The sequence below is a fragment of the Carica papaya genome, chromosome 7 (assembly GCF_054855325.1).
Source record: "Carica papaya isolate Zhongbai chromosome 7, ASM5485532v1, whole genome shotgun sequence".
NCBI classification, from domain to species: Eukaryota; Viridiplantae; Streptophyta; class Magnoliopsida; order Brassicales; family Caricaceae; genus Carica; species Carica papaya.
In genome coordinates, this window is record NC_142315.1 from 15067340 (window position 1) to 15078397 (window position 11058).

General features: G+C 37.4%; 1 long non-coding RNA gene across 1 annotated transcript; it reads left to right on the forward strand.

Annotated features, from left to right (window-relative positions):
- Positions 1-3725: 3725 nt before the first annotated feature.
- On the forward strand, positions 3726-10223 carry LOC148252991 (uncharacterized). Its single transcript, XR_015813516.1, has 2 exons — positions 3726-4561; positions 9651-10223. It is a non-coding gene; the product is annotated as an uncharacterized LOC148252991 (long non-coding RNA).
- The last annotated feature ends 835 nt before the right edge of the window (positions 10224-11058 follow it).

The following is an 11058-nucleotide window of genomic DNA, read 5'->3' on the forward strand; positions in this document are numbered from 1 at the left end:
TCTTCTTCAGTCGTCTGACACTCAACTTTGAGTAAATAGACATGGGCATCACATTTATGGAGGCTCCAAGATCCCACATGCCTTTTCTTATGCCCAAAGTACTTATTTTGCGTAAAATGGTGAACATATCTTGGTCCTCGTATTTAGGAGGTAATTTTTTTTGTATGATGGCAGAAACATTCTCTCCCATACTTGCTCTTTCGTTGTTGCTCAGTTTTCTTCTATTAGTGCATAGCTCTTTCAAGAACTTGATATACCTGAATACTTGTTTGATGGCCCTAAGTAGGGGAAGGTTCACTTCAACCTTGCTAAATGTTTCCAAAATCTCCTTGTCTTCTTTTTTTTTCTTCGTTGGAAAACCTCTTTAGAAATGATGATTTAGTTACCAACGAAGTGGGCTGATCAATACTCGTCTTTGCTGGATAAGTGCTGCCAACTACTGTTGCCTCGGGAACCTTGCCTAGGGCTTCTGATTCTATTTCCTTCTGTAAACCTCGACCAAGGCTTGTTCAATGATGTGTTTCTTATAATTCTTTCGCACTTCGTAATGTTATTGAACTGACGTTTGGCCATGGATTCACTTCTGTCTATGAGGGTATTTTACCCTGGGATTTCCACTTGTTCATAGATGTTGCCAGTTGACTGACATAGGTTTCCATATTCAGAATGTTGGCTCTAGTTTTCTGTTGGAATTACTGAGTTTCCTTCCAAAATTGACGTGTGTTAGTAGCCAGAGACGTAACTATGTCTTTAAAAGACGTAACTGGCTTAGAAAGTGTTGTTTGCGATAGTGGTGGCGGCTTAGTCAGGTATTGTTGGTAGTTTTGTTGTCATGGCCCATAGTTGAAATTTATAAGGTCTTTCCAACTAGGATTGTATATTTTGTTATATCTCCTTTGTGGTTGGTTTGGGAATCCACCCACAGCATTGACTTGCTGCTGGTCGTCTTCTTAGAATGTAGGGCACATGTCTATGGGATGTCTTGAATAGGCACCAATCTCACAAACTCTTACTCACTGGGTATTTCTTGTAGCCATATTTTATATGAAATGGGTTAGTTCAAAAATTTGGTATTCAAGAAAAGAGATACTTGCCTCGTTCACCCTTTGATGGGTGTCACATATGGCAGATAACTCCTGGGAAGTGGCTGTTATAATCGATATTAGCTTCCTCACTTGTCGTGGTGTCTTGTTCATGATAGTGCCTCCATTGGCTACATCTAGAATCGTTCTTTCTGATAGGAGTAATCCTTCACAAAAATAATGTCTAAGAGATTAATCTAATATGTCATGTTATGGAGAGCTTGCATAAAGATGCTTGAACCTGTTCCAATAGTCATGGAGGTTCTTGAAATCCTTTTGTCAATTTCCACATATTTTTTTTTATACCGGCTGCTCGAAAGGCTGGGAAGAAGCGATCTAAGAAAGCTTTTACCATCTTCGCCCAAGTTGTGATTGATCCAGGAGATAAATAAAATAACCACTTCATGTAAGGAGAATGGGAATGCTCGCAGCTTGATCTGTTCTTCAGATACTCCTTTATGGTTTAATGCTTGAGCAAACCACACAGAACTCTTTGAAATGTTTGTGTGGATTCTCATTTTCCATATCTTGAAACTTGGATAACAAATGGAACAAACTAATTTCAGCTCAAAAGGAACATCTAAATCTAGGCAGGTGATGCAGAAGGGCTGCTAGTTTGTGGGTAGAACTGCCAGCTCCCTCAATGTGCGTTCTTGTTCCATTTGTTCTAATTTGGTTGCAGCATATGAGGTGTTATCTTGGTGTGTTTGTCTTCTTTGTCTAGTTTGTTTTCTTAAATTCTTAGTAGTTTTCTCAATCTCAGGATCGTAAAAAAGTTGTTCTCCATGATCAGTTCTGGTCATAAAAAGAAAAATAATTAGTTAATCTCAATTCTCTAGTAATGGCACCAAAATTTGGTGGGTGTCGAATCCACCAAAAATAGAATCCTAATTAATCAACAAAACAAATCTATAGTAGTAGTGAGTAGATTCAAATCCACTGGGAATTGGAAACTGAATTTTTTCCTTAACTAACGAATGAAAAGTAATAATGGAGTTTTTATAAGGTTGAATATCAATCATAAAATGTAAAATATAAAATAAGAATAGAACGAAACAACTAACAAAACTTATGTATGCAAGTTAGAAAATAGATCAATTATTAGAAAGATTCCTAGTTAACAAAATAGTTAAGCTCTAGTTATATAGTTGATCATAAATGCAAAGATTAGTTTCATTTAAAAATAAAATAAACCAGTAATTGATAATGCTTGAGAACAACATCATTATCGCCTTTTTTTGGGTTGTTGAACTTGATGGTACATCATCTAATCTAAGCTACTTTATGTGTTTGTTGTAGTATGGAATACAACGTCAACACGAGGGAAAACAACATGAAGAGAGGGAAAATTCATGAAGTGGATCATCAACACAAAAACAAGCCTTGGGCAACACTTGGGTCCTGTTCCAGACAGCTTAGCTTTGGGCAAGGTTTGTGTCTTGTTCCAGACAGCTTAGCCTCGAACAAGGCTAAGAGTTATACACAACAGTCATTTTAAAAAAGAAAAATACGCGTGCCTAAAATTTAAAACCAGATCCTATTTAGTCCTAGATTTACGGACAGAAAATCATGGACCCCAATCTGGAAAGCTAGGGATGTGCAAAAAATCAAGGGAAGATTGCAAATCGAAAAAAAAAAGAAACCCTAGCCTTTTGGGGGATAAAAGGCAGGCTGCGATGAGCAAGGGGTCATCTCTCTTCTTTTAGATGTCGAACACAACAATGACTACTGTTTGTGTAATTTGTCTTCTTCTTCTTGTTCGTCCTACTCTTTAAGAACTCTTTTGTATTGAAAAGCCCAAATGAGTGAATAACTCACTTTCTTTTCGTAGTTAAGATTTAGTAAACTCCAATAATGTATTTGTGAGATTGATTTAGTTTAATATTTGTTCTATTCAATTTTATGTTTTTATTTGTCCTCTGCATCTGTAACACCTCGCTCATCGTTGTGCTTAATTAATTTGAAAAACTCTATTTATTCGGGCTTTTAGACTATGTTGAACTCATTTAATTTACCTACAAAATATTATCATAATTCGTGAATTATACCGATTTTTATTTATTTTGATTTTATTTTAATTGACTCTATTTAATTTTATTTTAGTTGAATTTAGTTTTTTTTTATTTTAGTCTAATTAAAAATAAATTTCAAAAAAATGAAAAGACGGGAGAAATCCCACAGGAAAGGGGAGCTACCCATTGGCAAGTAAAATCCTATAGACATTTTCAGGATTGCTTGGCAACGAAGAACCAACTAACAAATGTTTCTTGGTTGGTTTAGGAATAAGAAAGGATTGGTAGTCGAAACGTTTCCGACAACTATAACTGATTTATTATATTTTGGGTAAAATTAATCCTTGTATTTATAATCAATTATATTGCTGGAGCTAGCTACTTCATCAATTAGGAATTCTTCTTATAATTGTTTTAGTTTATTATTTTGCTCATTGTTTATTTTATGTTTTGTGTATTGAATTTTACAAAACCCCCTCTGTTTGTTTTTTATTCGTTGGTCAAGAAAAAAAATTAGTTTTCAGTTTTCTCTAGATTTGACCATTTTTGCCACTACTACAATATTGTTTTATTGGTTAATTAAGAATTTATTTTTGGTGGATTTGACACCCACTAAATTTTGGCGTCATTGCTGGAGAGTTATGATTTACGAATTTTTTTTTCTTTTATGATCAGGACTGATCGTGGAGAGCCACTCTTTTACGATCAAAAAATCAAGAAAACTGCGAAACGTTTGAGGAGACAGACTAGAGAAAGAAGGAAAATGCATCAGGACAACACTCAATTACCAAAACCATAAAACATGGAACAAGAACGCACGTTGCGGGAGCTTGCAACTGCCCCCCCCCCCAAAACCAGCAACCCCTCTGCATCACTGCCCAGATTTAGATGTCTCCTTTGAACTAAAATATGGTTTAATCCACCTACTCCCTAGCTTTTAGGGTATAGAGAATGAGAACCTGCATAAACACCTCAAGGAATTCCATGTGGTCTGTTCCAGCATGAAACCCTAAGGTGCGTCTAAAGAGTAAATCAAGCTACGAGCATTCCCATTCTCTTTGGATGATGCGGCCAAAGAGTGGTTGTTTTATATATTTCTTAGATCAATCATGACTTGGCAAATATGGCAAAGACCTTCCTAGAATTTTTCTTCCCAATATCTCAGGTAGTCGGCATTAAGAGATAAATATGTGGGATCTGTCAAAGAGATTCCGAGAGCTTGCACTATTATTGGGAAAAGTTCAAATGGTTATGTACAAGCTGTCCACAACATGATATATCATATCAGTCTTTGATACATTACTTCTACGAAGGACCATTACTCTCGAAAAGAAGGATGTTGGTAGCTACCAATGGAGGCATCATCATCAACAAGGCATCACAACAAGCAAGAGAGCAAATATCAATCATGGCAGCCACTTCTCAGCAATTTGGTTCCACTCGCATCACCCCCAGAGGGTGAATGAGGTAAGTATATCTTTCTTTGTGTCTTAAATCTCTAAATTAACTCACTTAGTGAAAAACATGGCTAAAGAGAATAATTAGCGAGCAAGAATATGTGGAATTTGTGCATATTCTGGAGACCTCCTAGACATGTGCCCTACACTCCAAGAAGACAATTGTCAGTAAGTTAATGGTGTGGGAAATTTTCCAAATCAACTGTAAAAAAATATGATCATTTTTCCAACACATATAACCCTGGATGGAGAGACCACCCAAACTTTAGCTACGGACCACGGCAGTAGAATTAGCAACAATATCCCAGTAGACCACCACTGCCACCGCCACCACAAGCAACCCCTCTAAAACAAGGTATGTCTACTGAAGAAATCATCAAATCACTTGCTACTAACACCCAATAATTTTAACAGGAAAGGAGAGCTAAGATCTAGAATTTAGTGACCCAAGTCAGCCAGTTGGCAACTTCGATGAGTAGGTTACAGTCCCAGGGAAAATTACCCTCCCAGACCAAAATGAACCCGTGGCTGAATGTCAGTGCAATCACCTTGCCAAGTGGGAAAGAACTACAAGAAATCCCTACAAAAACAAGCCTTGGCCAAGGCTTAAAAAAGGAAGCAGAACCAAAGCTTTAAGAAAGGCCACCGAGTCATCAACAGATGATAATGCCCTTTTAGCTAAAATAAGCTCTGATCATCCCAATTCGTTTTCAATCTCTCCACCATTCCTGCAGAGATTTGCTAAAACAAATAAATAAAAAGAGGACAACGAGATCTCGAAGACATTCAGCAAGTTTGAAGTCAATCTTCCCCTGTTTAGCGCTATTAAAAAAAATCCAGATACGCCAAGTTCCTTAAAGAATTGTACACCAACAAGAGAAAACTATGCAACAATAAAAGGGTAAGTGTGGGGGAGAACGTCTCGACTATTATACAGAGAAAATTACCTCCTAAATACAAGGACCAAGATATGTTTGTAATTTCATGTAAAATAGGTACCTTGGGCATAAGGAAGGCCATATGCGACCTTAGGGCTTCCATCAATGTGATGCCCATGTCTATCTAGTTTAAGTTGAGTACTGGACCATTAAAAAAAACTAGAGTCATCATACAACTAGCGGACATATACATTGTTTACCTTGAAGGAGTATTGGAAGATGTGTTAGTTTAAGTGGACAACCTTATCTTTCTAGCTGACTTCTTTGTGTTGGATATGAAAAATGGTAAATCCCTGAATTCCTCTTACCTCTTGTTGGGTAGGCCCTTTCTTATAACAACTAGCACAAAAATAAACGTTCAAAATGAAACCCTCACTATAGAATTTGACAGCAAAATGGTAAGGTTCAATATGTATGATGTAATGAAATATCTTTCTCACTTATCTTATGTCTGCAGCATTGATACCTTGGAGGTCTTGAACCAACAACACTTTAATATAAGCCATAGGGATGAGGTGACATTGCACTTTACAAAAACTTAAATGCTAATAACTTAAGAATACTAGAAAAAGACCATGTAGCTGGCTAGGATTTGTAGGAAGTCGTGTTTGAGCTGGAATCCTTTAAACTTGTAAAAGGTACAACTCCTCGATTAGATCTCACCACTATTCACACAAAGATTCCTCCCTTTGTTTTGCAAGCTCCTAAGTTAGAGTTAAATTCACTGCCCAAACACCTCAAATGCATTTGTTTAGGTGAAGGAAATACTCTTCTGGTGATAACCTCCAACAAACTTAGCTAAGGAGAGGAAGAAAAACTGGTGAGAGTGCTCTATGAGCACAAGGAAGCAATTGGCTGGACCATTGTGGATATTAAAGAAATTTTATCTTCCACCTATATGCACCTGATCCTACTAAAAGAGGACGGTAAACCCAACAAACAGGCACAAAGGTGCTTGAACCCATTAATTTTTTGCGCCATTAGGGAAGATTAACTTCAACCTTGTGAAACATCTCCAAGATCTCTTTGTCCTCTCTTTCTTTGATTGTTTTGGAAAATCTCTGTAGGAACGGTGAAGGTATTGGAAACAAATTAGGATAATCAGAGCCTGTTTCAACTGGGAGGGCATTGTCATTTGTTGCTGCCTCGGTGGCCTTGCCCAACTAACACATCCTTGCCCAAGGCTTGTGTAAAGACCCTAATGACAGAGCTATGTGTCAACTCCTACATAAGTCTTGGGCAAAGCTTACACCGCTTAGTGCCATTTTATTAAAAAAAAAAAACCTCTTCAAAATCAAAAAACCTAACCACCCCCATTTCTGCTTTCACTGCCTCTCAACCCTTAGCCCGAACCTCCCCTCTGCTTACATCAAACATAAATGAGGCAGAGAAGATTAGCATAGAAGACAAGCAGCCTTCGACCCTTCGCTTACCTCTGCACCACTGGGGCAGCAACCCAGGCTCCCTCGACAGCTTTTACTCCTCAGGCCCCAACCCAAGAGCAACCTCCACCAACCACCGCCAACCCCTCGAGTTCTAAATTGAAGCCTCGAAGTCCAATTATCGACATACCCGACTCCCCCGACCCCAAACAACTAAGCCTTTACATCATCGGCCCTTACTACCAAAACTGTTAAAGAAGAAGAACCCTCTACAAGACCACCAAAGAGGGCCCAAGTCCGACAGGGCTTACCCGTCCACTCACCCACTAAGTCCGAACTCCGTGGGAACCTCACATTTGAAGACGAAGAGGAGAGGGCACATTATAATATGGTCCGCAAACTGCCAATCATCCCAGGTACTGTCCACGACCCTACCTTGAAAATCTTTAGCATCTACAATGGTGTGCACAAGCTTCTTCATTCCATTAATTGGGAAAATTAGTTTGTCGTCAATACATCCGCCTATATAGAACTTGTTAGGGAGTTTTACATAACCTTCAAATTCCACAAACCCTTATCAGTTTACCCTCCACACTTCTAACCTCATTTCTTACCGACTGAGAGGGTAACACTTCAATCTCTCTATTGCCCAGTTCAATGCGGCCCTTGGGTTTCACAACCCCCAATACACATAACCATATTGTGATTTTTGTAAAGAGTTTGACCTTGTAACTATCTATGATGAACTGTACACCAATAATTCTAACCCCTATGACCTCAGCAAATTAGAAGAAAAACCTGTATGACTCATGCATGAAGTACATCCATAGGTTCCTCGCATATTCTTTTCCAGGATGCAAGGATGCACCAAATATCGTGTCCAAAATCAAGCTTCATTTCTTTTAGTGCATGATGCAGTGACAACAAGTGAATTTGGGATACTAGTTTGCCTCATAGTTTACAAGCATCATTTCATTCCACATGCCATTAATCCTAGGCTTGATTATCACTCGGTTAGCAATTTTCTCCACCAAATTTGACATAGATGACACCGATCTCCATATTGCTTACCTGCAAGCCCCCTTGGACATACGCACCTTAGATGACATGGCTTTTAAAACTAAAAGATGGCAACCCTTGCTTTGCACCACTAGTACCACTTATACCCCACAATAAACAAATCTATAGAAAGCGACGTGAGCAACAAGCACACCAAGAACCAACCCTATCACCCCCAAACTTTCCATAATTCATGGACCGCACCATGATGCATGTCATCGAGACTAAATTACACTCCATGGACTTCACCTTCCATCAATTGAATGAGAAAATAGAAACCTTGATGCAAATGCTGACTCAAAACTTGCAGTCAACCACCCGCCAGTGCAAACGATGACCATCAGGGGATTTTCCTACCCCCTTCCTTTCATTTTACATTTGTTTCCTACTTTATTTATAATTTTTGTTGTTTTATTTTACTTTTACTGCATTAACTTTTGTCTCTCAGCTCACAAATAGAGAGATTGTCGATCGATTAACTCATTTTAAACTTTGAAGTGTTTGCACAAGCATTGCCCAAGGCTTATGCCACGTTGCAGCCACCCAAAATGTAGAATATCTTCAAACAAATCAACGAAGTCGAGGGAATACTTTGTCCCTTCATTTTCTTTTCCATTCTTTACATCATACTAGGGACAATGTGTGATTTATGTGCGGAGGGAAGAGACATTCTGCACTCTACATTTTACATCATAGGCAATTTTTTTTAAACTCAGAATCCCATGCTGGGCAATTCTTGACTCCATATTGTCTTTAAACGACTCAAATGGGGCAACTCCAAATTCGAATTGCAGTTATGACCATCATCTAGGAACTGTAATTATTTTTCATCTTCCCACACCTAGAATAGTTACCTTTGGTTATGCATTTCAAACATGATACGCTTGAGTATTGCTTGTTCAAAATTGAATTGTTCTTATCTTTGAGTGAATGGAAAGAACTCTACTATAATCTATATGGATTTACATGTTTAAAATTATGGGGTTCATGTGAAAAAAAGAGAGATAGAGAGCATGCATAATAATCTACTCCTCTAGTTACTTGAAATATGCATTAATTGAGTAACTGGGGTCATTCATCACAATTGTTTTTACTCACATAAAAAGGCTAGTGACATCTTAAAGCACTATGAGTAGCATTAGTAACCACTTGAAACTGTGATTGACTGAATAACCGAGGCCATTCATCACAATAGTTTGCACTAGTGTCAAAAGGTTGGTGACATTTCAAGCAAGCAGTAAGTGCTCAAGTAAGTTACATATAAGCTTTCTATTGTCTGCATGGACCAATTTGCATGAAACCTCTATATCTAGACAAGTTCGATACTTGTTCTACTATGTGTTGGTTGTTCCTCTTAACTTATTTTTATAAGGAAAATTTACAAAAGTCTCCCATATCATGTTTGGATGTTGTCAAAATGATTATTTTTGGGTGTGGGTCCATGAAACTGAAGTTCACAAATTACTAACTAATGGTTATTTTAGCAATGTGAGGGTTGAGATGTAACATATGGTTATGTTGAAATGATTAGGAGTAAGTGACTTTAAGGTGAAAAAATGTAGATTTGTAGAGTGTACTGTGTCGTGCTTAATGATGAGCACATGATAAGTGTGGGGAAGTTTGATAATGCCTAAAAACAACATCTTTATCACCCATTTTTAGGTTATTGAACTTGATGGTACATCATCTAACCCAAGGTATTTTTTGTGTTTTGTTGCAGTGTAGGATACAAGGTCAAAACGGGGGAAAATAACATGAAGAGAGGGAGAATTCGTGAAGTGGATCATCAACACAGAAACAAGCCTTGGGCAAGGCTTCCTGTTCCAGACAGCTCAGCCTTAGACAAAGATAAGAGCCACGAACAGCAGTCAATTAAAAAAGAAAAAGGTGCACATTTAAAATTTAAAACCAAATTCTATTCAAACCCAGATTTGGAGACAGAAAATCATGAAGCTCAATTTGGAAAGCTAGGGATTTGCCAAAAATCAAGGAAAGATTGCAAATCGAGAAAAAAAAGAAAAAGTCTAGCCTTTTTGGGGGATAAAAGGCAAGCTGGGATGAGCGAGGAATCATCTCTCTTCTTCTAGACGCTGCACAGAGCAGCGACTACTACTTCTATAATTTTTCTTCTTCTTTTTCTTCTCTCTGTTCTCTAAGAACTCATTTGTTTTGAAAAGCCCACTATGAGTGGCTAACTCACTTTCTTTTCCTAGGTGAGATTTAGTGAACTTCAGTAATGCATTTGAGAGATTGATTTGGTTTAATATATGTTCTATTCAATTCTCATTATTTATTTATCCTCTGCGTCTATATATATTTGTCGTTTTGAACATGTTTGAAATGGGGCCCGTTGGATGTCGGAGAGGCGCAAACAGTTAGCCAACCCCCTCAAATCAATAATTAAATGTTTTAGTGGTTTTGGTATAGAGTAAAAATCAGTGTCGCACTAAGAGGGTAAGTAGTCTTGTTGATCAATTCACGCGTGTGAATCCGGCAGCTTGAATAAGGTCCTTTTAGAGGCCATTGGTAAGTTAAATTTTGTGGACCTTCCTAGGCTTGCTTGGCAACGAAGAACCAACTAACGATCGTTTCTTTGTTGGTTTAGGAATAAGGAAGGATGGGTTGTCAAAACATTTCCGACGATTATAACTTATTTACCATATTTTGGGTAAAATGAATTCTTGCATTTATGATCAATTACATTACTGGAGCTAGCTATTTCATTAACTAAGAATTCTTCTTATAATTGTTTTAAATTCTAATTTGTAGTCAAGATGTTGTTCAATATTATTTTATTCATTATTTATTTTATATTTTGTGTATTAGATTTTATAAAACCCTTTTTATTTGCCTTTTATTTGTTGGTGAAGGAAGAATATTGGTTTTTAATTCCCTGTGAATTCGACCATTCTTGTCACTACTACAATATTGTTTTATTGATTAATTAAGAATTTATTTTTGGTGGATTTGACACCCAACAATATAGTTGTCGAAAATATTATGCCAACCAATCCTTCCTTATTCCTAAACTAACCCATAAATGTTCCTTAGTTGGCTTTTCATTGAACAAATAGTCCTGGGAACATCCGTTTAATTTAATTTTCCAACAATCTTAAGAGTTAGGAGAA